Source organism: Talpa europaea (assembly GCF_964194135.1).
Source record: "Talpa europaea genome assembly, chromosome: 12".
NCBI lineage: Eukaryota > Metazoa > Chordata > Mammalia > Eulipotyphla > Talpidae > Talpa > Talpa europaea.
The window spans coordinates 35736299-35762756 of record NC_140079.1 but is presented as its reverse complement, the minus strand read 5'-3'; the positions used below and the strand labels follow the sequence as shown (position 1 = coordinate 35762756).

The following is a 26458-nucleotide window of genomic DNA, read 5'->3' as shown; positions in this document are numbered from 1 at the left end:
TTTCATCTTGGTTATATTCCCCATACAATTGCACCCCCTTATTTTGACCCCAATATTTCCTCTCCCCACCCACCCCCCCCCTTGTAGTGTATCTCTGGTTTAGAGTTGCTTGTTGATTTTGATTTTTTCTTTATTGTAATTATTCTTTTTCCTGGTCTCTTACTTAGGTTTTCTAAACTCCTGCTATGAGTGAGACCATCTGGTATTTTTTTCTTTTTCTTTCTGGTTTATTTCGCTAAGCATGATCCCTTCCAGCTCCATCCATGTTGCTGCAAATTTCTGACTACACATTACTAATGCTCTGGCCAACATCTTTGCTCTCTTAAATATTCCAAGATCCTACAAATCTATGCTTGCTTCCTTCTAATCTGTTCTTCACAATGAAGTAGAATGAGTGTTGTAAAATCTAGATTTAATCATTAAATCTATCCATTTAATTCTGACCTTTTCATTTAGCCATAATTTCTGCTCCCTGGCTTATTCCATTTTACACTTTTGTCCCTTCTTTCTGTTCCCAGAAAGTCCTTATTTAGGGATCTCTCTATATATCGTCTCCACCCCACATCCCTTTCTGTAAGTCCTTGTTTGTTGCTCAAGTCTCAGGTTACTTGAACAGGCAGGGAACCCTGCCTGATACTGAAGTCTAGGGGGTCAGAAGTACATTCTCCTAGGGTCCATTGTTTCTCCTGAGAGAGAACAGTTATTAATTAAGCAGAAATGGGCAAGCCATGCTTTGTTGTTTATATGTAATAAACCACTTCACTTATTTTCAAATCTATTATCTAATGATGCTCTGTGACCATCCAGTAAGCAGTAAGGCCATCCCTTCTGGCAAAATGGTAGCTGTGATTGTGGATTAAATCTAATGCTTCCCTGTCACATGTTAAATTAGCATCAAAGAAGGAAAAAAAGAAAAGATGAATCTTTGTATTTTAGGAGTTTAAGTCAAATATACATGCTGAGAAGAATTGTGCTGCTAAGGGAAAATCACAAACAAATACAACAAGGAAGCATAAAGGAAGCAGCAAGAAAGTAAGAGACACAATAAATAGTAATAAAGAGGCACAGTAAATAGTATGAACATGTTGTTAATATCTAAAATCATGCTCTTGAAGGATTAATAGAAAAATGGATAAATATATTTTAAAAAGTAGGAAAATGTCTTAAATGATTTGATTATTTTTTAGAGGTCATAAGGAATTGTGTATGTTAATTGCATTACAAATACTGATAATTTAATAGCTGAATGGTAACCAACTGATCATCTTTCCTAATAACACTAATCTGCAAAGAAACGTATGCCAGGCCAGCTGTGTAAGAACGATCTGTAGATCTCTAAAAGATTGTAAATGCCTGCAATCAAGACAACTCAACTCAGGGAGGGAGAAGTAATCAGTATTTTTAAGAAAATGCCTATGGATGATTTGGATTTGTTGTAGGGTTTAGAAATCACTGATTTAATTGAGCCTCTTCCTTTCAAATGAGACAAAGATCAAAAAAGTGCCATGATATGTTTGGCTACTAGCTGCATAAACAATGATAGCATCTCTGATACTTTTTCCATTACTGGATAGGAGACCTGACCTGCAAATAGGGTGCAGGAGGGATTGGAGGGTTAAACACTAGGGAGAGGGAGACCAGTTTAAATACTGTTATAATACAAAAAAAAAAAAAAAATCTACCCATGAGAGCAGTTAGCATCAGGACTAGAGAAAAAGACGAAAAACTTGGAGTCACTTTAAAAATACCAAGTGTGTATTTGGTACAAGAGAAAGCAGAGGAGGTGGGATTCACAGCCTCCCTTATCTGATTGTAGGAGCAATGATTAGGACCCTGATAACTAATTTGGACTCAAGAGGAAGCAGAGAAGATTTCAGAGTGCATTTAGCATCTCCCAGAGTTGTCTCTCACACAAATAACTTACTCTATTTGTGTTTACCCTCCCTTTCATTATCAGAAGCAGAAATAAAGGAATTAACTTTTTCCTGACTCAGAGAAACAAGGAGCCCCTGCTCTCCTTCAGCAGCTGTAAGAGCAGGGCCTGCCCATTGCATGCTATCATCTCGCTTCCCCTTCCTATTTCAGCCTGTCTGTGACCTAATACCCAATCCTTGACCCTAATCAGAAGCAAACCCCTACTCACCAGCCATGGGGAACAGCCTCTGTCCTTCTCTGCTTAAAGAAAGCCACAGACTTCAAAATGAAATTTACTGAAAGTTCCTGAGTTCAGGTGCAGGGAATCTAGTCCAAGGTCAGAAAACTGCCTCTGTGTTTTCAGGAAATCCCCTGTGTTCAGCAAATGGACTTTTCTGTCCTGTGTGATAAAACTTTTCTTCCTCTGTGAACTGAAAATGGAAGAGACAAACCACTAGGCTATACTATGGCACCTCTGCCTGCTTTCCCTTTCCCTTTCCTTTCTTTCTCTCCCAGTGCCCGCACACCTCCTTCTCTCTGTACTTCACATTCCAATCTGTGTTTCTACTTCTGCTTGCGTAAATGCAACAGGGTGGGCCTCCCTGCTGGCACAAGGGGTTAAGCACAGCACAATGAAACCATCCCAGCCTCTGCAGCACGAGTTCCATCCCCAGCTGGCCACATGGGAACTACCCATGTGGGGAGACCATCTTTCCTAGTAGCTCCTCTCACACAAATAACTTACTCTATTTGTGTTTACCCACCCATGTGAGGGAGCTACCCACATGGCGCAGCAGACCTCTCCTGACTCGCCTGCTGCTCCCCTCAGCAGTGTATTTTAGTAGATCGGCCTTTTCTGCTCCCCGCTCTGTCTATGAATCTTCTCACCCCCTGCACCTGGCCTGTCCCCTGTTCTTGTATCTATAAATAAATAAATATTTAAAAATGCAAATCTGGTAGCAATGAAAAGCTACAAGTATTTTAATTTCCAGAGAAGGAGATGAAAATCACCCACATAACTTATTTCCTGTTTGAACTATGATTTGGTGGGAGGATGCTTCCCTCCATGTCTCCTGACATCTCAGCATCACCTCACCCTGTCATGAGAGATAAGTTCTGCAGACATATCAAGGCCACTCCCCTCTGCTGTTCTTTTACTGCGTAGTACCCCCTTAACACTTAATTTTTTGAAGATTTATTTTATTTATTTATGCATACAAGGCTGGGGTTAGGTCACAGGTATGGGCTGGGGGTTGTTGGTGAAAGGATTCACCAGAGACAGAGTGGGAGACAGAAGAGGAGGATCTACTGAAATACACTGCTGAGAGGAGCAGTAGGCCAGGCAGGAGAGGTCTGCTGTAGATTAGCTCCCTTGTCTGGGCTAGAACTCATGCTGCAGTGGCTGCCAATAGTTTAATAGTGCTGAGACTTAACCCCTTGTACCACTACCAAGGAGGCCCTTACACTTAATTTTTACTGAGGGGGCTGTTCACCTCCATGTTTTCACATCTGCTGAACAGTGACTGATCATAGATTCAGTCTCAGATGATAGTAGAATTGTGCATAAGAGATTTGTCCAGAATAGTCAATGAACAGGAAAAGCAAAAAAAAAGAAAAAGAAAGACTGTGACATGTTTGCCTGTAAAGGTTTCACCACATCAGCTATTCTCCTTCACTTTTACTGATTTATGATTAGAAAGGTTGGAGCCTGGTTCTCCTAGTGCTTCCTCTTCTAACCTTGCTGAGTGTCGGGTGTCTGGGTACAACTGAATAAGGTTAACAACTAAGTCCTCACTCCAGACCCAACAGGCAGGATAGGGAGGGTGGGATACACAAGGGAATGAATAAGGATGTCTTGGGACAGAAACACAGGCCAGACATGTTTCTGTGTTGAGGGCCAGAGCCTGAGACTGGACATGCCAGCAGCAAACTGGTGCAATCTGGAGTACTAAGTTAGAAAGCCTGTGGAAACAGTATAAAAGAGATCCTTAAATCCTACTTAGTGCACAGATTTCTCCGTTCTCACCAGCTTCTTCTTTTATCAGTGTATTTCAATCAATCCACCTGTTTTGTTCCTCACTTTGTCTCTTATGAATTCTTTCACCCCCACACCTTTGGCCTCACCCTGGTCTTCTCCCCACAACTCTGGGTTTCCCCCCAAACTCAGCAGCACTAATGCACACAGGGACCTGATCTTCTTGCAACATACCCTGCCATTCACAGGTGTCATGTGCTAATCATTTCATGTTTGCTGACTGTGCTGTCCTGCCAACAAGGCAGTAACGAATAGCTGCCTGGGATGAAACCTGAATTATTTTGTTTCCCTGAAATGTCTTAGGAAGGGTAGAAACACATCATTTCCGTTATGTGGACTCTGGGATTTTGGATAAATGGGGGACTCTGCAATTTTGGATAAATCACTTAGCACATTGGGTGGGTTATCTGCATCTTCCCCACTAACTCCAAATCCTTATAAGTCAGGTTCCTGCTACATTTTGCATGTGTATCCCAGAAACGGAAAGCCCTAAAAAAAGTTTCTTGAAAGGAACAATGGTGCTGTCAGCCAGTTGAGCATTTATGGATAGTAACTAAGGACACCAAATCCATTACCCACTTCAACTTCACCTCCTGACTGCCTAGGCTAGTAAAGGAAAACCATGACAACCTTGCATTTTTATTTCCTATTTATTGAATGTTTGAAGTAAGTGCTCCTGCAGACATGTTTCCAAAAGCTGGTACAGCATGACAAAACTCCTGGCTTCCCTAGGAAAAGGAAATGAAGCAAACAGAAATGAAATTTTGCGCTAGAGTAGTGAAGACTGATAAAAGTCTTACCAGACTCTTTTTAAAACACTGCATGTTTTAAGGATTATGGTAGCATGAAGCCTACTCAAGGAAAAACTTGCATTTGAGACTATCAGGATATATAACTCATGAGGCTACAATGAGGATTTCTCAGATTCTGTGGACAGAGGAAGAGTATTGCTCTGTCCTTACATTAGGATAAACCATACCAAAGCAGTGAGTTTGTGCCCCAGACTTTCCAGCAGTCTCTTCATATCTTTGATGTCATTGTTGGCCCCATCTCTCCTGGAATGATTATCAAGCTCTATGTTGCAGATGATGAGGTCAAGGCATGTGCGGACTGACCTTGAAATTATCAGATATATCTTAGGAAATGCAGGTGGGATGAATAGTCTTGTTCTCTTTAATTCAGTGTTCATCCTGAGGGTCAGACAGCTCCTACTCCTCTAGTCCTAACCATACACCAAATCCCATAAACCAGAGATAAAGACGGGGAGGATGAGTGAGTCCTGCCTAGGGCTGGGGACGGAATTTATAAGCGGAATGACAGCCGTGCACAGGACTGTGAGATGAACAGACTTTGAAACTAGAATGACTGAAATTTAAAATCATGTCCCCACTTACTGATTTGTCTAAAACTTTTAATTACTCATGCCTTAATTTCATGATGTCTAAAAAAGGTTATTTTGAGAATTAAAGAGGTTTCTTATTTGCAATAAGCTTAAAATAGTGTCTAACATATAGTTATCATTCCATAGACATCATCGTTTTTGTTGCTATTATTTCTCAGATAATTTAGCAAGCTTGGAACTCTCTAATAAGCCTGGGAATCAAGGAGATGAAGCCCTTTTTGTAAAGGAAGAATCAGGTGTTTTCTCAGAATCATTCAAGGCAACCAGCTCTAAGCAAGCAACACAACTTGAGAGTCCCTTAGAGATCTTTCATCCATATCCTTGTGTCCACAGCACAGCACCTCTCTTGCCTTTTCTTCCTTTATCCTTTGGGCACTTCCTTAGGGGCAAAGCTTGAGGCTTTCTCCTGGCCCTGAGGATCTATGTTTCACTGGGTAGATCTGAAAAATGGCTATGCAGTTGACTGAACCTAATTCATCTCTGTGAAACCCTCCCATACTAATCATTGTTGCTCTGTGTAGGGTTTGAGGAGCTTCCCTCTCCCTCATCCAGGAGGACAAGGTCCAGCCCCTCTCCCTCTGTGTAATGGATTGAGTAGACGACAGGAAGAAGTATGACTGGAAAGTGAATTTTCAGGAGCCCAGACTAAAACCTAGTACATATCCTGGATGGTTACTTGAGAAACCTGAGGAGATTAGAAAGATCCCTACCTTCTACCTTTTCAAATGTTTCTCAGCAATCTAGATGCAGGGCAAAGTTTATAAAAACCAGGATTTGCCAGTGGCATCAGCTAAAGAAAAATATCCTTTGCCTTTGGTAACGTGATTCTTTTTATACTGTTTTAAACATATCAACATAGGAGACTTCATGGACAGTAATTATATTTTTAAGTATGCTTTGTGCCTAGGCTTTTCCACTAGAATGTACTTAAGTAGTTACTACTGAGACATGTTGTCTTACAAAAATATTTTGATTCCATTCTATAGTTAAAAAAGTCATAAATCTGGGGTCTCCCCTGGTGGCACAGCATTTGAACACTGGGCTGCGAAGCTGCTTGCAGCTTCTGCAGCACCTGTTCAATCCCTGGCCACTGGTGAGGGTCCCACATGGTGCGACAGACCTCTCCTGCCGTGCCCGCTGCTCCCCTCAGCAGTGTATTTCATCGGTCTGCCTGTTCTGTTCCCTGCTCTGGCTCTGGTGAATTCTCTCACCCTCCCATGCTTCTGACTGTACCCAGTGCTTGTATAAATAAATAAATAAATAAATAGATAGATAGATAGATAGATAGATAGATAGATAGATAGATAGATAGATAGATAAATAAATCCGGAAAAAAAAAAGAGAACAGATAAATGCACAAAGCCGCATATTTGCATTTTCTCATGGGGTTGAAAATAGAATGGAGTCTGTGTTAAGTTTCATGATTCCTCCTTGCTTAAAGCACCTGTGAAAAAGATCACTACTACGTCATCCCCCCACTAGTTATACATTCTCTATCCATGTGTATTTAGTGAAAACAATTGCTTCTTTTTCTCTATTTCATGTCAGAGCACATTACCTCTCCAATCTTTGTCTATGTATTCTCAGGGATTCTCCATGAGGACAAGGCTTGACGGCATCTGTAGATTTCACTGATTCATGGGGTCTGGCCATGAACTGTGGAGGAACTGCAGGACACATACATAACATAAATTACCATAGCTGCTTCTGTGACCATCAACCCAACTAGCAGCCATGAATATTAACAGAAAAGGGAAATTCTGAGAAGAATATTTCTTAACATGTAAAAATATAGTGGTAGCTGATTTATAGTATGAGAATACGTGTACTATGATTAGGAAAGTAGAGAGAAGTGTCTATAGAGAAAGCAGATCTATCCCCCAAAATAAAAATGTAATATTGCCAAAAAGCAATCATAGATTTTGATATTTCTTAGGACAAAAACCTTGATGACCCGAGGTTAAATATAGACTGGCCATAGTTAGTAGAAAGGTTTGATTTTTCCAGTGATACTCTAGAACAATCATTCACCCACGTAAACTTGCTGTGATTGTTAGGGGGAAAAGATGTCCTGAGCTAATTTCATACAGGCTTTGTGGATTCCACCCCCACTCCAGACCAAAGCCATCAAGACATTGGGAAAGACAAATCCCATCATCACCAAAGGGAGGGTTGCTGGGGCCTGATGGTGGAGTTAAGCAGCCAGGTTGATATAAAACCAGGGCCTTGGGGCTCTCTCTTGGCTTCATGGTTCTTGGCTCACTGCCCGCTCTCAGAGTAACATTTGGAATTCCAGGTTGGGGGAACAGATAGAATGCATTTAAGACTTCATCTCCCTCTTTTCTCCCTGAGTTGTACATTTCCTCATTTCCCCTTCTCTTGTAAATAAACCTTTTATTAACATTTTGTGTGTGCCTTTTGTGTGTGTTGAATATTAATAAGTCCCTTTTAAGCACACGGGTGAGGACCCACAGTCAGGCAACCTGTTTTATATCAGGGCTCCCCTGTAACAGTTTGGTGCCCAATGTGGTTTCCAAGTTACACCCATGGTTGACCAGCCCAAAGTAACTTTCCTTGCGTTGGTCACCATAAGCATCCTAGGACTGCAGGACTTGCAGTGTAATCTTTGTCTCAAGTCTTAAAAAGTCTGCTTTTTTTTCCCCATATGTACAGCTTTTGTGGCTGTGTTTTTGACCCAAACATGGCCTCAACTATGAGCTTACACAGTTTTATCCCTAGCTTGAGTTCTTTCAGTTCTTTTCCAGCGTTGAGTTTAAGTAGCCTTTTTCCATTAAATATTACCACCAGTTTTATAAATGTAAATAATTTGATAAAACCTGGTATATGGCACATGATTTTACTTCTGTATACATATATGGGTGGTTTACAAGCCATCCCTTTACAATCTGTGCTTCTGGGTGTTTTTTGTTTTTTTGGTAATGTGTGTAAGTGCCATTTGCTACATTTTTGGTTCTATGAGAGGTAGATGTTCTACTTCACATACTAAGAATGTAAAACAACACATTCAGGCTCTTAACTTAGCTATGTAACAACAAATTCAGGCACTTGATTTAACTATTAAGAGTGTGAGGAATGAAAACCGTACTGTTTTTGAGTCAGTTTTTAAAAGCATGCAGGATCCAGCTTTTAAAAGTATGCAGGACCAAATACAGGCTGCCCTCCATAAATTGGATTTGGCAGAGGCTTGGCTGATGGCACAGAGAAGGGATAAACCTTCCCTGTCCCATGAGGACTGCAAGAGGACAGAGTTAGAAGAGGAGGAGTAGCATTTGTTAAATACCTTAAATACATCAGCACTAATTCCTTCTCTGTGTGACAAGGCCCCTCCCGCAGACTCCTGAGGCTTCACAGCTTCCACTGCCCTCCGGGGAGGAAACTAAAATGGCATCTCCTCCCCATACTAGACATGACACCCATTTTTACAGGAAGGGTCACCCTGAGGCAGGACAGTTTCCTCTTTGCCAGATGCCAATGGGTGGCTTGAATGAACATTGGCGACCTGCTGGGTACTTTTGGTCACACCATCCCTTTACCACTGCAGACCTCCTAAATTGGAGGAGCTCTGTCCCCTCATACCGGCAGGCTCCTGAAAGGATGGCAAACTTGTTTGCCTCTTTCTTCCTTTCCCACCACCCTAACTGGGCAGACACACAGTCCATGCTGCAAATTTTACTAACTCTGAATGAGCAGAGAATGGTACTCAGGAAAGCCAGGGAGGAGGCTGACCATCTCCAGCAACAGGATAGAGAATCCCCAGAGCCAGAGATGGTTGTCCCAGTAGTAGATCCTGAATGGGACCCCGACAATGGAGGAATAGCGATGTTAGAACTATATAAAAAATGTTTATTGGCAGGACTGCAGCAGGGAATCACCAAACAAAAAAAAAAATTAACAAAATATTACAACTTGAACAAGGAGCTAATGAGGCTCTGTTGGAGTTCCTTGAAAGAATTATTCAGGCATATACCAACCACGTGGATATAAACCCAGATGCCCAGAAAATTTTTGTCTGATCACCATGGCGTTCATTACACATAATGCCCCAGACATAAAGAAAAAAGTTAGCAAAGGTGTATGGTATCACAGAGATGAGTCAGTCCCAGGTAGTGGACTTAGCATTTAGGGTTTATAATAATAGAGAGGACAGGAGACTGAAACCTGCGACTGTTTTTGTTCAGAGAGCACAGGACAGGGTTTCGGGGAAATATAATGGACTGAGAAGTGAACCCAGGAGAAGTGAACCCATGAGAAATGAACCCCTAGAGAAATCAGTGAGAAATCAGTGAGCTCACTGCAGGGAAGAGGGGCACTGGAAGTACAGTTGTCCCAGATTACAGGTAAGCAGCAGATGAGATAATTACATAAGGCAGGACAGAAGACTGAGGACACCACAACATGACAATTCCCACAGGAGTTACTGGACTGAATATAGACAGAGTACAAGAAACCTGGAACCAAGGAGAGATGAAAGGAGACAAACGATAGGCCAGCGTAGAGGTTCAGATGATGATAGGGGATACAGACAGAGAAAAAACCAAGAGCCCAGTACAGAAGAAAGGAGACAAATGACAGCACAGAGTAGAGGCTCAGGTGAAGATAGGAGGGACTATGGACAGAGTAGAAGGAATCAAGAGCCAAGTGCAGAGGAAAGGAAACAAATCATAGTATATGGAGAAGGTACAGATGAAGAATAGGGGACCCAGGGGCTCCACTCGATCTAAATAAGCCCAGAAGAACCTGACCAGAGACGAAGTCCCACTGGTCTTGTGAACCTGTTGAGGACTTGAGATATTTATTTAAGAAAAAGACAAAAAACTTGAATGTTACTGACTTCTTTTCCAGTTATTGTTGCAGGATACCAAAGGATTCACTTTTCTTCCTTTCAAAGTTTAGGAGACATGAAATAACATCTTGAATCACGCATATGCTGGCAGTATTTTTTTTTTTCTTTTACACAGAAAGGCTTTCAATCTTGTTTTAACTTTTTTTTTTAAACTTCGAGTTTTTTGGGGTTTTTTTTCTGCTTGTTTTTGTTATGTTGGCCTATGAGTGAAACTGCAATTGCGTAAGATATCCCACACATGATAAATGGTAACTAAAGAGCTCTTTGTGTCTATATGTTGTATGTCTGTATGTCCTTCCTTGTGTCCTTGTCTTGGCCTCCAGTGGTTGACAAATTGGTGTATATGGTGCCTATAGACATTGAAAAAAAAGAGTCTCCAGTTATCTTCATAACTAAAGACTATGGTGTGATTGTCAACAATGTACTACTGAACTAAGCCGGTGCCTTCATAGAGATTGAATATTGTTGTTTCTGCTGTTTTCTGATGTTTATGGCAAAGCTTCCCAGAAATCTAAATTCAAGTAAAAATTTGGTAGCCTATCATATGGTTGATCAAAGGAAATCTTGTGGAACCTCAGGAGAGCTCCTGAGACACTCCACAAAATTTCTCCCTTTCCTCCTAGGAAAGGCATTAGATGAATTTGTCCTATTTGACTTTCCTAGGAAAGTAAAACTAGAAGGGAAGCATTGCCACTTGGGAAAATGGGGAAACTTTGACATTTACAGAAATGTCAACATTGGTTTTCTAAAATGTGTATAAAACCTCTCACTATCTGATATGTATGTAAATTGTCAGTGGTGATTGTCACCTTGTAATATTGTATACTTCAATTGTTTGATATCTACAGAAATTGTTTCTGGAAAAAATAGGGAGAAAAGACCTCAACAGATTCCTACTGAAGGACTGAATAGACTGTTAGAGACACACCTGATTTTTATTAAGTTTTCTTTGAGATAATACTGGTAATTCCTTTTTGCATTTTGTTCTGAATCCACAAATTTTTCTTGTTTTGAGTGACCAGGATCTGCAGCAAGTTTGCATATTTTTTTTTTCCAGCAAAGCTAACTTGTGGGACCTCCCTGGTGGTGCAGTGGTTGAGCACTGGGCTGCAAAGCTGCTCACGGCCTCTGCAGTGCCGGTTCGATCCCCAGCCGGCCAGTGAGGGTCCCACATGGCACATAGACCTCTTCTGCCATGCCCGCTGCTCCCCTCAGCAGTGTATTTCATCAGTCTGCCTTTTCTGCTCCTGCTCTGGCTCTGGTGAATTCTCTCACCCACTCGCGCTTCTGACTGTACCCAGTGCTTGTATAAATAAATAAATAGATCTCTCTAAAAAAAAAAAAAAAAAAGCTAACTTGTGTTTGTATTTTCTCTCCCCTTGATACCAACACAGCATAAAAATAGTGGTATTAATCTTTTACTACTTATCTCTGAGTCTGTTTTTGCATAACTTCCATAGGGATTTTGTCTGCTTAAACTAAAAAAATTGGACATGAGTTTCATTGTGTGGCTTTGATTGGAGTTCTTCCAGGAAGTTGAAACAGAGCTGAACCAAGAAGAAGAGAACCTGTTGCTTTGTTCACAGGGTTCCAGGGAACTCCAAAGAAGGTGAGGAAGCTGTCTCCATTGCTGGGCCTAGACAACCCAGCAAACAAAAATGTCCTTCTACCCTCGAGAAGAGGAAAGCCCAGGTGGAGTCTGATGAGATCAACTTTGTTCTTGAAGCCTACATGACCAGATGTCAAGAGTTTGCTCTGATCCTATATGGAGTATTCCAACAAAGCCAGCTAAAAGTGCTGTTTAGTTATTCTGTGATTTTATGCAAAAATGGGTAATATGGTTTAAAAGTAGATTTAGTTTGCAAACTTTTGCTATGCTGTTAAAATGATTTGGGCTCAAGGTTGAGAGAATTTGTTTTTACATAAGTTGAACCAATTTTACAATTTTTTTTTCTCCTGTGATTTTGACATATTTGCTGTCTTATTTTGGCTAATACCTCCAGATGGGTTTTTTTTTTTTTTTTGTTTGTTTTTTTAAATTTTTTTTTTTTTTTTAATTTTCTAGAGGCATGTCTTATTTATTTATTATTTGTTTGTTTGTTTGGTTTATACATGCACTGGGTACAGTCAGAAGCGCGGAGGGTGAGAGAATTCACCAGAGCCAGAGCAGGGAGCAGAGCAGGCAGAAGGACCGAAGTACACTGCTGAGGGGAGCAGCGGGCGGCAGGAGAGGTCTGCACACCATGTGGGACCCTCCTCCGGTGGCCGGGGAGCAGCCGGGGATCGAACCGGCGCCGCAGAGGCCGCAGGTAGCTTCGCAACCCAGCGCTCAACCGCTGCGCCACCGGGGAGGCCCTCCAGATGGGTTTTGTTTTGGCTTTGACTAATGAGCTGTTTTTCCAGGAAGGGAGGACTTTTGCTTTCCACAATGGACAATACCTGGTGAGATTGGTTTTCTTTCACACTGGAACCCTGAAAAATTTTCATCTGAGACTGTATATTTGCTCTTCAGCAGCCATATATTTGATCTTCATCACCGTGGAAATGGTGGCAAAAAGTGAACAGGGGGAATTGTTAGTGGGAAAGGCTGTCTGGAGCTAATTCCATACAAGCTTTGTGGACTCCACCCCCACTCCAGACCAAAGCCATCAAGACACTGGGAAAGACAAATCCCATCACCACCAAAGGGAGGGTGGCTGGGGCCTGATGGTGGATTTAAGCAGCCAGGTTTGGTATAAAACCAGACATGTGGGCCTTGGGGCTCTCTCTTGGCTTCACGGCTCTTGGCTCTCTGCCAGCTCTCAGAGTGCCATTTGTATTCCAGTTTGGCGGAACCAGTAAGACGCATTTAAGACTTCTTCTTCCTCTTTTCTCCCTGAGTTGTACATTTCCTCATTTCCCCTTCCCTTGTAAATAAACCTTTTATTAACATTTTGTGTGTGCCTTTTGTGTGTGTTGAGTATTAACAAGTCACTTTTAAGCATGTGGGTGAGGACCCACAGTCAGGCAACCCGTTTTATATCAGGGTTGCCCTGTAACTTGATCTCTGAGCAAGAGTATATTGAGTAATATTTATCATTAGAAATATAATGGAGTCATACCCTAAATTTTAAATTGCCTTATGTCCACATTAAAAAGACTATAATATTAATGTGATTGTATATTTTTTCTACATGATATATCAAATATTATTTCCACATATGTTAATAGCCACAATTCAAGTACTAGGTAGTCACATGGGCTACCCAATTATGACTCCTAATCCGCACAACACATCAGTTACAAACACCAAACATTAATACTGAATTCTACACAACCCAACGATTCTATTTTTAACAACCTCAGCCTGAAATGTAGCCTTCCTACAAGAGATGGACTTCCCTCCGTCTTCATCCCGTGGGGCAGTCAGCTACGTTACTGTTTAGTAACCAGAGCTTGCTACCCTGGGTGAAATGGACACTTTCATTTCAGAGATTCTTAACATAATCTGAAGTCCTGGTCTCCAAATTGCTGAACAAACAGCCATATTTTCAACCCATGTTTAAAATGGGAGGTAATAATTCCTCCCTCTTGGAAAAGTTTGCTTCTGACACATCCTGACATAATCACTAGAGAAATGTATGACTATCTAGTATGGGTTGTCCTCATCTGACTGAGGTTGTGCAAGAGAGGGGGAAAGCTCCTCCCTTGGAGGAGGAGGAGGAGGAAGTCACAAGTAGAAATTAGAGGAATGTATCAGAGGGAATGTAACCATGTGTTAGTTCATGAGAAGAAAGCTTTATGTTCAATTACAACATTATCCTGTATAAAAGTTTCTCTTACTATAGTTCATAATATTTTTTTCACTTCACTCATTACAATGTGTGTTTAAATAATGCTATTTTAGTAAGTGTCTTTATAAAGGTGATGCTGAAAGCAAAAAAAGCTGTGGAGATGCAGCTACTTTTAAGGCTTTAAGATACCACCATTTCTAAATATTTCTTTTTATGGATTATATAGTGACACATGATTTCCCTTCTCAATCCAGAAGATACTGCCAGCATGAAGCAATACAGGATCCTGGGACACAGCTGTCTAGAAGGCATGTGTTCCCACTGAGAGCATCTCCTTTCTTCCCAGTTTATGCAACTTTGGTGAACTAAAACTTCTTAGGTCTGAGGTAAAATTAGCATGAATATGAGTGCTTTGATTTCAAAACAATAAATATTGTGCATCTTGCTCTCCAACAAGAACTGTTAACCTGGTAGCACCTCAGAAAGAAACAAGAGAATCAGGAATCTAGATAAAAATTTTACTATGAGTCTTATCTGTTATGTAATGAAATGATCAGGAAAATCCTAAAATTGTTATAAAAAGGAAAGGATTGACAGTGGAAAAGGCAGAGTCCTCTCCACTAGAGTGGGGGGGAGGAATGAGGGGCAGGAATTCAAGTGTTAGCTCTCTCTAAGTAGCATCAGCCAGCACAGAATATATGCATATGCAAGTTAAGTAAGATAAACAAATATCTTGGCAAATGTCCACCCCATTCGCAGCAGCATGTCATGCTCTCAACTCTCAGAACTATACCCACATCTGAAGAAATGCCAGGCATTTACATATTCTACTGACCAGCACACCCCCCTTGTTGGCATCCCAGCCCAGTATCCTGTGAGTGTCCTGGAGTCACTGGAGGAAGCAGGCACAGACTGAGCTGAGGGAGCCACTGGACATGACAGGAGAATGTTCACGCCTCTTCTTGTCTGCCACAATTCTGCAGCCTGCTAGGATATTTCAGTTTAGTTCAATGTTCATGGTGATTCCTGGGGTTACTAAAGCTTTGAGTCCCATTTGCTGAATTATCTTTGACTTAAAATAAATAAATAAATAAAAGCTGGTCTCCCTTGTGGTGCAAGGGGTTAAGCACTGCACTATGAAGCAATCCACAGTCTCTGCAGCATGGGTGTGATCCCTGGCTGGCCAGGGAGAAACCCTCATGGCAAGGCAGACCTCTCCTGTCTCACCCACTGCTCCCCTCAGCAGTATATTTCAGTTGATCTGCCTGTTCTGTTCCCCACTCTGTCTCTGGGGAATCCTCTCACCCCCCACATGTCTGGCCTATATCCCAGTTCTTGTATGCATAAATAAATAAATCTTAAAAAAAAAAGCAATTTCCCCCACACCCCCCACCATTCAAAGTTTAAGAAAAAGCAATAAACCTGCACATGGGCCAGTGTAATAATATTCATGAGAAATAGCCTAGTTCACAATTTTGAAAATGCATCAGATTGCCATGTGCATCTTCTGGTGGGTATGTTCCATTCCACAGGAAGGGCTTTTTGGAATGCTGACTTGGCAAAATGAGGTCTTCACAATGTCAGTTGCCTTTTGTTTATTATTACTTATTATTAATTAATTTCAGGGCATTTGTTTATTATTGCTTATTATTATGATAATCTAATTTCAGGGCTTAGATATCAAGTTAAACTCTATGGCATATGGTGTCTGTTACTGGCGAACTTGGTTGGACCTGAGGCTATTTAAGTCTAGTGATACTCTTAATTCAATCTGAGTCAGAAGTTTTGGAAGATCTTAATTGATTGGTCATTTTCTAGGTGGTCCCCTGATCACATTTCATAAACCCAGGAATGAGGAAGCACCGACAAGGTCTAAATACTGGACACTGAATGATAATTATGATAAGTGATATTTATTGCAGCATGTTTTTCATTTGTCCATTCTGTTTTATTTGCCTGAAATTGGCTGCGACTCTGCTAAGAGCTATTGTGTTTGGATGAAACATACAGTTGTGCTCTAGATTTAGAAACCTAATAGAGTACATTCTCTCTATATAGAAAGGGGATAAAAAGTGGAATAAATGTGCTGGTGGGAATTAGTGATTTTACTGTTGTGACGTCAGGTGTAAATGCAGAATAGGCGTTAGAGGTAACTGACTCTGGAGTCAGAATTCTGGCTGAGATCTAAAATCGAAGGAGTTAGCAGAGTGCCTCTGCCATTATGCACCTAGCCTTACAAAGTCTGGAGGAAGTTATAGGAATTGCCCCATTTCCCAGATGCTGAGACTGATGCCTGGGGAATTTCAGAATGAAGTCACATGTGTCCAAGTGACAGAGGCTGGGTTCAACTTCAGGAATCCCTTACTACCAAGTCTCTGCAATTAGCTCTTTCTGTCTAAAATGTACACTGGGACTCAATTTCCTTTTTTTTAAGATTTACTTATTTATGCATACAAGAGCTGGAGTACAGGCCAGAGTTGCTGGGGGGGGTGAGAGGATTCACCAGAGAAAGAGTGGGGAACAGAACAGGCAGACTGATCAAATAAACTGCTGAAGGGAGCAGCGGGCAAGACAGGAGAGGTCTTCTGCGCCATGTGGGTAGCTCCTTGGTCGGCCAAGATAGAATCTGTGCTGCAGTGGCTGTGGACAGCTTTGTAGTTCTATGTCTTAATCCCTTGCACCACCAGCGAGGCCCAGGACTTTCATCCTAGAAGACAAAATGGCCTCTAAAAGGCTAATGAAAGGTTTAGTAAAAAGGATGCTTTTGTAATACTAGGAAGGAGGTATTAGAGAGGACATCGGAGGTGTTCCTCTCTAAAAAATATGAGATGGCCATCACTTACCTTCTCCTGGAATTTTTGTTGGTGGTATTTTAGAAGTTTTGTGGTCTGGCATCTTGTCTTCTAGACGCTGCCTCAACAACATAGTTAAACAACTTTTCATTCTCTGTAAGATTGACCTGTTCAACCACTTCCCTCTGTTATTTGTTCAAACCTGGAGGATTACCCTTCCCTTTGAGGTTGAGTTGTTTTATCCATGGTTGTTCTTTGGACAGCTTTTCCAATTCCTTATATGAATCTCCATTGTTTGCATTTCCTGTGAGTAATAAAAATATTCCTTCACCTGTGGGCACAGCTTAGAGAGAATTTTCCTGTTCAGAGAGCTCCCTGGAATGTGAAACAGACTTCAAAAGACCTCTCACTAGTGAACCATCTCCCCACCATTTGCACTGTCTCATCCTGCCTATAATGTTCTCTTAGCCCATTAGATAAACATGAGACTATGTTTAAAGTTTCATCGCCACCTCAACTTTTTGGTAACTTCTGTGCTCTCCTCTCTGACATTGGGTTGACATCTGGCAACCCACTGCATTCAATTTATCTTTCTGTTTCTCTCTTTCACACAGTAGTGATGATGACCTACCTCCAAGGATCCTCCACATTCTTGTCTGGACTGTACATTTATCCCCCAGACAATAGGGTCTTTCCTCTGTGTTTAATTTCCTGGGTGAAAAAGCTATGTTTTCAATCTACATCCCATTCCTGCATCTTAAGGCTTAAAATACGTGCAAGCACTCATATGCTTGCTTAGTAGACACATCAATGAATGAATTCACCTAAAGTCTTTATGCCTTAAGATCTTATCTCAATCAAAATTCAGAATTGAAAATAATCTGAAAATTTAGGACTGAAAATCAACTTTCTGTTTGGCACATTAAATGGATACCAGGATAACATTACTATCTAACATAAGTTCCAGCTTTTAGGTGAATATGGACATCAAAGTCATACTTTTATTTTAACCCCACAGATATGATTTATAGTAGATGAGAAGGGAAGATGCCTTGTTGATTCTAAATCCACACTAAAATAGAGTTCTCCAGTCTATCTAAATGTGAAGATAACTTAGACACAAAAACACAGTTTCTTTAGAAAACGGGACAGGACTTGAAACAAAGACTTGGCCCAAAGCATCAGCCTCATCTTCCATGTTATCTTAAAGTATTCTTTCAATAAATGTTTTGAACAACGCTAATGAAAAAGACACAGGAAATTTCTAATGCATAAACAAAAAGTGAAGGAATACCGTCAACTTAATGATTATTAAAATTTCTTAGTCACCGATCATGATTATAAACAATTATATATAAATTATCATCTATATCATTTACAAATCTCAGTACTGCATACTTTACAAATATTTGTCTGCTGGACCTTCACACATATCCTACAATATTTCCCCTATTGTATAGATCATTGAAATAAAATAATCACACATATTAGGATTCAAATCGTTCTTAAGGCCATCTTTTTGTAGTTAGCCACAACACAGCTGCAGTAATAATAGTTAATATAAATGGGCCTCACATTGGTGCCAACAGCCTTATATCAGTTTTCAGTGGACTATCGTGTTGGAATATGGGTGCTTTGGTAATGGGCATGCCGGGTTAACTACATCTGAAGGAAGGGATCCTATACTTCCTGTATCCTAACAATGTACACCAATGTACAGCAATTAAATGGAAAAAAAAAACCTTCATATAGCAAGTATATTAATATTGGCACGATGTAGAAACGGAAATAGAGAGCTTAAGTAATTGACCCAAATTCTGTGTATAGCATACAGTGTGTATAGCAAGTAGGGAAAGGATTCAAATTCAGGGGTTCAAATACAGAAGCCTGGCCCCACTCTTAAGACATTAGACTTCATTACATGATATTTGGAAGGCTTGTGCAAGGATGTACTGTCCAGAGCAGGTGTCTCTTCTGCCCAGAGGGTCTGCTGGAGTTAGTTACTGTTGTCAGCTGTATCTCTGATTCTGCTTATCTCATGTTCCCTGGTGCCTGGTGTTGTGGGTTTTCCAAGGGGCCTGTTCTTGTTTTCTCCAATTTCTGCGTCTCCCAGCCCTGATACCCAAGTCCTTAACCCATAAGCAGGAAAGAAAACCTACTCACCAGCCAGGGGAACAGGCTCAGTCCTTCTCTGCTTGAAGAAAGCCACCGACTTCCAAAGGAAAGTGACTTTAAGGGGCCTGAGTGTGGGGGCAGGGCACTAGTCTGAGTCAGAAAAACGACATGCTTGTTTGCAGGAAAACCCCTCCTCCGCTGTGTACAGCAAATGAACTTCACTTTCTGGTACGGTCATACTTTTCTTCCTTTGGGAAACAAAAACTGGAAATGACAATACACTAGTCTCTACTTCGGTGCCTCTGCCTGCTTTCTCTTTCCTTATCCTCTTCTCTAGGTGGGGAGGGGTTCATGTTTGTGAGGTAGTTTGCTTTTGTTGATTTTGAATAGCTATGCTGCTCTTTTATGTATAAATAAAATAACTCTTCAAAAAAAGTAAGTGTTAGGGGGCCTTAGGCAGTGAAAGAACAGCAGGAGGGCAGTGGCCTTACAGTGTCTGCAGACCTTAATCTCTGATGACAGGATGAGATGACACTGAGATGTCAGGAGACAGGAAGGGAAGCATCCTCCCACCAAATCACAATTCAAAAGAAAACAAGTTAGGTGGGTAATTCTAATCTCCTTCTCTGCAACTGAAAACACTTAGGTTTTCATTGCTCCCTGATTTGCATTTTTAAATCAGCAAAAGTAGACACACTCAGATCAGAAGGTGAAGGACACACACACACAAGGACTTCACTACTGCACTATCACACCACCTTCAGTTTCTGATTTCTGTCCATCCCAGACTGAGACCCAAGTCCTTGGCCCCTAAACAGAAAAGAACCCCTACTCAGCAGGCATAGAGACCAGCTTCAGTCCTTCTCTGCTTAAAGAAAGCCACACACTTCAGTATAGGCACCAGAACTTTCCTTAGTTCAGGGGTGGGGCATCTTGTCCAAGTTAGAAAAAACATTTTATTGGTGTCAGGAAACGCCCTGTGTAAAGGAAATGAACATCCCTGTCCTTTTGGCAAGTTGATACCGTATTTTTTTTTCTTTAGCCAACTGATACCGTAATTGCAGGTTTTCAGGCCCACCTAGTGCCCAGGCAGGAAGGGACCCCTGCTGCAGGGCCAGTTCTGAGTCGGCCACTAGGCCACCATGGGTTGGTGTCTCACCAAGACACAGCAGGAGCCTCACTGAAGCTCAGACACACAGCAAAAAGGGGCAGATTTGTTTAGAGAAAGAAAATAAGTTTATTGAGGAGGAAAGGGGAGAAATAAAGTGGAACTCCCAGACAAGGGAGGGACAAGGGAGCCAAAGTGGAGTCCTGAGAATATACACCTTCTTTCCTTAATTATTCTGAAGCTCCACAGGTCTCTTTGTGATTCCTTAGTTCTCGGTGGTCTCACTCACACAGTCTTCATGTCTCTGTGCCCAGACTAAGTCTCTGTGTCCCAGCCCTTTCCATCCTTTTCTTCACTGGCCTTGTCCAGGAACATCCACTGTCCCTGGTCCTGGGTGTTTGACTAACCCTCTTCAGAGGTTGTCCTTACCTCTGGAGCTTGCCTTATTCCTATTGTTTCCCTTATCTCAGAAGCCTCTTTGACTCTCTCAAGCCCCTGCCTGCACTGTCCCTGACTGCCTAATTAACCCTAATTTGCCCTAGGACTCAATAGGACATGATTTGGCTACCAACTGCACAAACAGTGACACCATCTCTGAGACATTTTCAGCCTCTGGACAGGAGACCTGACCTGAATATCCAGTGCAAGAAGGATTGGAGGGCTAAATCCTAGAGTGAGGAAGACCAGTTTAAAAACTATGAGAACAACACGAGAAATTCTGCACACCACACGAGAGCAGTTAGCAGCAGGCCTGGAGAGAAAGGGGAAACACTGGGAGTCATTTTAAAAACACCAAGTGTGTACTCAGTACAAGAGAAGGCAGAGGAAGTGGGTTTCACAGCCCTGCTTATCTCTGTAGGAGCAATGATTAGGACACTGATGACAAATTTGGACTCAAGGGAAGCAGAGAAGATTTGGATGGACAACAAGAATAGAAAAACTAAAAAGGAGCCCCACACAAGACCAGAAACCTGGCTCACACAATGCCAAGAGCTGGATGTGGGGTCCGGGATTTGCACAGCCATTGACTCAGCTCTAGAACCCAAACCCTTAGGCTCCAATGCCTAGATTACAAAGCATAAGACCCAAGCAGTTATCAGACTGCTGGAGGGAGTGACTAGAGCACAGGCTCAAGGTAGAGATATGGAGGTTGAGCCCACTGTAGAATACTGTGGTCCCTTTAGGATTCTGCAGAGTTAACCAACAGCAACTAACCCCAAGGAGCACAAGGAGTGACCCCTCCCAAAGAGAAGACTCTATCAGTGCAGTCTCTGCACTAGCTCTCAGCAGCCCCTCTGCCCACCTGTGACTTTGCAGGTGCTTCTTTTCACCAAGTGTGTTGCTCTGCAGGGCAGCTGCATCCTGCTGCCCATGACCATGTGTGTACTTCTCCTCAAGGCCGCCTGCCTGCAACCATGCAGGCCTCTCTCAGCAAACCTGTCCCTCTCGGGGAGCTCTCTCAGCTGTCTTCTGTCTATTCAAGTATCCTTCATTCTTTTGTCCCCTTTTCCTACTAAATCTTTTCTTTAAATATCACTAATCTCTGTCTTGTGTAGAAACTCCCCGTGGAAAACTTGCCACTTGCTACTGAAACGGGAGCTCTGGTGACAGGTTCCCAGAGTGAGCCCAAGGATCCTGCACTTCATTGACTCCAAAAAACATCATCAGATTTCAGAGTACCTTTAGAAACTGCCAGGGTTGTCTCTCACACAAAGAACTTGCACTATTTGTGTTTACCCCCTCTTTTATTACCAGAAGCTGAAATGAAGGAATTAATTTTCCTGACAGTATGGTAAATGTTTTTTCAGGCTTTTCTGCCCTTCCACCATTAGGTTTGCCCTGCCTGATGGGGCACCTGCAGTTGTTACATTGTGGCAAGCTGCCTTATTTATTTCTGTGGGCCATGGGAGGAAGGAGTATTGAGATAGTCACCAAGAGAATCAGACGCAGAAGAGAGAAAGAGAGAAGTCAAAGAAGCCCAGAGTGAAGATGTCTGGGCAGCCCTGAGTGCCGCATACCTGGTTGCTGCAATACATGTAAAGCTCAAAAAAAGCCTGAGAATGCCACCGAGGCTCCACAGCTTTCCTTTATCTGGTCTGCTTGGATCCTAGATATCCTGCTCTGTGCCCTTCCTGTCTCTACACTGACGCAGAGATACCTGGAGCCCCTGCTCTCCCTCAGCAGTGGTAAGGGCAGGGCCTTCTGCTCTCATGCTACTGGTGCAGGAAAAGGGGAGAAAACTTGACAAGGAGGCATCACCAAACCAGAATCTGACTCACACAGGAGCTGGGGGTAGAAGGGATTCCCAGAGCCATGGACCCAGCTATTGGCACTGACAATCCTGATGCTCCAATGTTTAGGTCAGGAGACCCAGACCCAAGCACTGCTCAGACTTCTGTAGAGGGTGTCAGGAGCTCAGAAAGGAGGTGAGGATATGGAGATTTGAGGGCCATTGTAGAATCTCAGGTCCTTTTCAAATTCTGCATAGCTATTCAAATTCAACAAAAGCAGACCACCCCACAGAGGTGAGAACCACTCAGCAAAAGAAGAGGATAAAACAGGAGGCTGGCCCCTCCAGAGGGCATTCTTCTTGTTCCCTCCTGTCTATGCAAGTATCCTTTTTCCTTCTTTCCTTTTTCATAATAATCCTTCTCTTTTGAGTAACTTCTCTGTCTTATGGAGAATCTTGCCCGGAAAATTCTGTGTGTGCAGCTGAAAGGGGAGCCTCTGGTGAAACTGCAACAGGGTGGTGCCCAGGAAAAGGGAAAGTTCCAGATTCCCTGCCCCACTGAATGGAGGGTAGAGCTGAGCAGGGAGGAGAAGATGCTAAAGAGGAGACTGGAGAGGGAGACAGGTTGGAGAGCCAGAAGGAGGCCTGAGGAGGCACATGGAACAGAGATACGTGAAGAAGCTGCACTTGCTTCTTGCTCCTGAACTGGCTGAAACAGATGTGGGTGAGAGACCCTTGGGGGATTCAGAATGGCAATTTTTATTTTGATTTTGCTCTTTTCCTCCCAGACTCGTCTGGTTGTTTCTGATCCTTTTCAATGGGTCCCCACCAGAAGGTGCTTTAGACTTGTGGCAGACTATGGGGTCTTTCTCTGGGCCAATCCTGTTTGGGTGGACTTTTACCCATGAGGGAATGGGTAACTTTGTGTGCTTGATTTTGAAACTATATTCTTTGTCTTTTTTGTATTGTTTACTAATTGTATTAAAGTTCCTTTCCAATAAAGGTCTTACATGTTTTGTCTTGATGCGATGGGTCATAGAACTTCTTCACAGCAGGCAGGTTTGGGGGCTCTGGGGTACCTCTCTCTCTGCCCCATAATAAAATCTTTCCCGAGTGTACCCAAGGACCCCACACTCCAAACCCACTGATTCCAAAAATGACATCAACCTCACCACCCCTTCCTTATTTCTGCCTGTGCCAGACCTAACACCCAAGTCTTTGACCCCAGAGCACAAAAGAATCACTACTCACGAGTTATGGATAACATCTTCAGGCCTTCCTGCTTGAAGAAAGGCACAGACTTCAAAATGTGAAAGTTATCAGAACTTTCCTTACTTCAGGGGTTAGAGTATCTCGTCCAGGCATAGAAACCTGTTTAGAAAACCGCTTACTCAATTTTGAGTAATATCCCGATGTACAGGAAAGGACTTTTCTGTCCTGTGTGGTAAAACTTTTCTTCCTTTGTGAAATGCAAGTGGAAATAACAATCCACTCTCCTGTACTTTGGCACCTCGGCCTCCTTTCACTTGTTAGTGCCCTCACACCTCCTTGTCTCTGCCCTACACCTGACCTCTGCTTGCTTAAAAATGCAAATCAGGGAGCAGTAAAAACTGACAGTTTTCATTTCCAGAGAAGGAGATGACAATTACCCACATAGCTTGTTTCCCATATGAACTATGATCTGGTGGGATGATGTTTCCCTCCCTGTCTCCCGACATCTCAGTGTCATCTCACCCTGTCATTAGAGGTAAGTTCTGCAGACACCTCAAGGCCACCCCCCCTGCTTTTGTTTACTGACTAAGCCCCCCCTTAACATTTATTTTTTTAAGATTTATTTTATTTATTTATGCATACAAGAGCTGGGTTGTAGGCTATAGGTGCAGGTAGGGGGTTGGTGGTAAGAAAATTCACCAGAGACAGAGTCAGGAGCAGAACAGGTGGACTGACTGAAATACAATGCTGAGGGAAGCAGCAGGCCAGACAGGAGAGGTCTGTTGTGCCATGTGGGTTATCGCCCTGTCCTGCCACTGAACTCATGCTGCAGTGGCTGCCAATAGCGTCATAGTGCTGAGACTTAAACCCTTGTGCCACCACCAGGCAGGCCCTTAACAGTTAATTTTTATTGAGGGGGCTGTTCATCTCCCTGTTTTGATACCTGCTGAACAGTGACTTACTATGATGGAGGACAAGAATAAAAAAAAAAATGAAAAAGAGGTGTGCCACGAGACCAGAAACCTGGCTCACATGAGGTGGGGGTAGAAGAGATAAGCATAGCCATTGACACAGCTATGGAAACCAAGATCCTTAGGCAGCCGACAACACAGTTGTGGAAACTGGTATCCTTAGACGCAGACTAGTGTTGTTAGGCATGGACACCTAGATCACAAAGCATAAAATTCAAGCAGGTATCAGAGGGCACATCCAAAGGTAGAGATATGGAGTTTGAGCCCATTGTAGACTCTCTGGTCCCTTTCAAATTCTACCTAGTTATACAAAATTAGCAAATAACTGACTACTCACAAGGAGTGACCCCTCCCAAACAAAAAAAGACTATATCAGTTCAGTTTCTGCACAGGTTGGGGCAGCAATCCCATTGCCAACCTGTGACTATGCAGGTGTGTGTCTTTAACTGTTTTATCCCTTCCCTAATAAACCTGCCCTTTATATATAACTAATGTCACCTTGTCATGGAGAAACTTGCCTGGGGAACTCACCGCGTATCTCTGAAACAGGAGCTCTGGAGAAACCTTTCCCAGAGTGAACTCAAGGACCCCCGCACTCCAAACACACAGACTCCAGAAACGACAACAGATTATATATGCAGTCTCAGATGATAGCAGAATGAATGCAGGGTTGTGCAAGAGAGGTCTTTCCACAACAGTCAGTGGACAGGGAAAAAAAAAAAAGACCGTGACATGTTCAACTCTGTAGGATTCACAAATTCAGCAATGGGTTATGATTAGAAAAGGCTCCTGAGCCTGGTTCTCCCAGTGCTTCCTCTCATAACCTTGCTGAGTGCAGGGTGTCTGGGTACAACGGAATAAAGTATAATAACTACACCCTATTCATGAACCAGCAGGCAGGTTTGGGAAGCTGTACTAAGGGAATGAATAAGGATGCCTAAGACAGAGGCCAGATATCCATCTGTGACAAGGGCCAGTTCCTGATACCAGATATCCCAGCAGAAAACTGGTACAAACTGGAGCTCGAAAGATGGTGTTGACATCTAATACATCTGGAACTTCTTGAGAGTATTTCATCCCACAAATGCCTTCCCAAACACCATGAGACATGAACACCATGAAAGTGCTATCTGAAGTCCGGTGCTCTGGGCAGGTAGCAAATGCCATCAACTCCATCCTCATGTTCTGGAAGAGAGCAGAGCACTGGTCTCCCATGTGACTCATTGTCATGACTCTGTGGGCATCCAATAGGGAGACACTTAAGGAATTTATATCTCACTTCAAATTGATGGAATGCAAAATAAAATTTAAACTTAAATTTGGACAAGGTGCAGCAAACGGTTATTGGGTGCTATTCAGGGATTTTGAGTAAAGAGAAAAAGACATTATTGAATTAATATTATAACATCCCACTTAAAAGTTTACCAGACTCTTGCTAAAACCTTGCATGTTCGAAAAGATGATGGTAGCATGAAGTCTCCTCCAAGGGAAAACTTCCATTTGAGACTACCAGGATATATATACTTATGAGGTTACAATGAGGATTTCTCAGATTCTTTAGACATAGGAAGGGTATTGCTCTGTGCCTACATTAGGATAGGTCATACCAAAGCAGTGAGGTTTTCTTTCACATCCACGCTGTACCCCAGACTTTCCAGCAGTCTCTTCATGTCTTTGATGTCAGCATCAGCTCCATTTCCCCCTGAAAGATGGTCAAACTCTGTGTTGCAGATGATGAGGGCAAGACATGTGCACATGGATCTTTCAATTATCAGACATATCTGTAGGAAAGGCAGGTGAGATGAATAGTCTTGTTCTCTTTAATTGATGTCCTACCCAGACACGAAATCCCATGAGCCAGAGATAAAGACGTGGAGGGTGAGCGAGTCCTGCCCTAGGGCTGGGGATGGAGTGTTAAGCCCAATGGCAGCCGTGAACATGATGTAATGAGTTTGACAGGACTGTGCGATGAAGAGACTTTGAAACTAGAATGACTGAAATTTAAAACTAAGTCCCCACTTACTGGTTTGTCTAAAATATTT

The 26458-nt window shown here is 42.4% G+C and overlaps 1 pseudogene across 1 annotated transcript in view; it reads right to left on the bottom strand.

Moving 5' to 3' along the window:
* LOC311181482 (caspase-13-like) overlaps positions 1–26173 on the bottom strand; it is a 39714-nt pseudogene extending 13541 nt beyond the window's left edge. The window contains exons 1-2 of the transcript in view: positions 26024–26173; positions 25404–25601 (exon numbers count right to left, since the gene is read on the bottom strand). The product of the transcript in view is annotated as a caspase-13-like (transcript). The remainder of the gene's footprint in view (positions 1–25403; positions 25602–26023) is intronic.
* Positions 26174–26458: the final 285 nt, after the last annotated feature.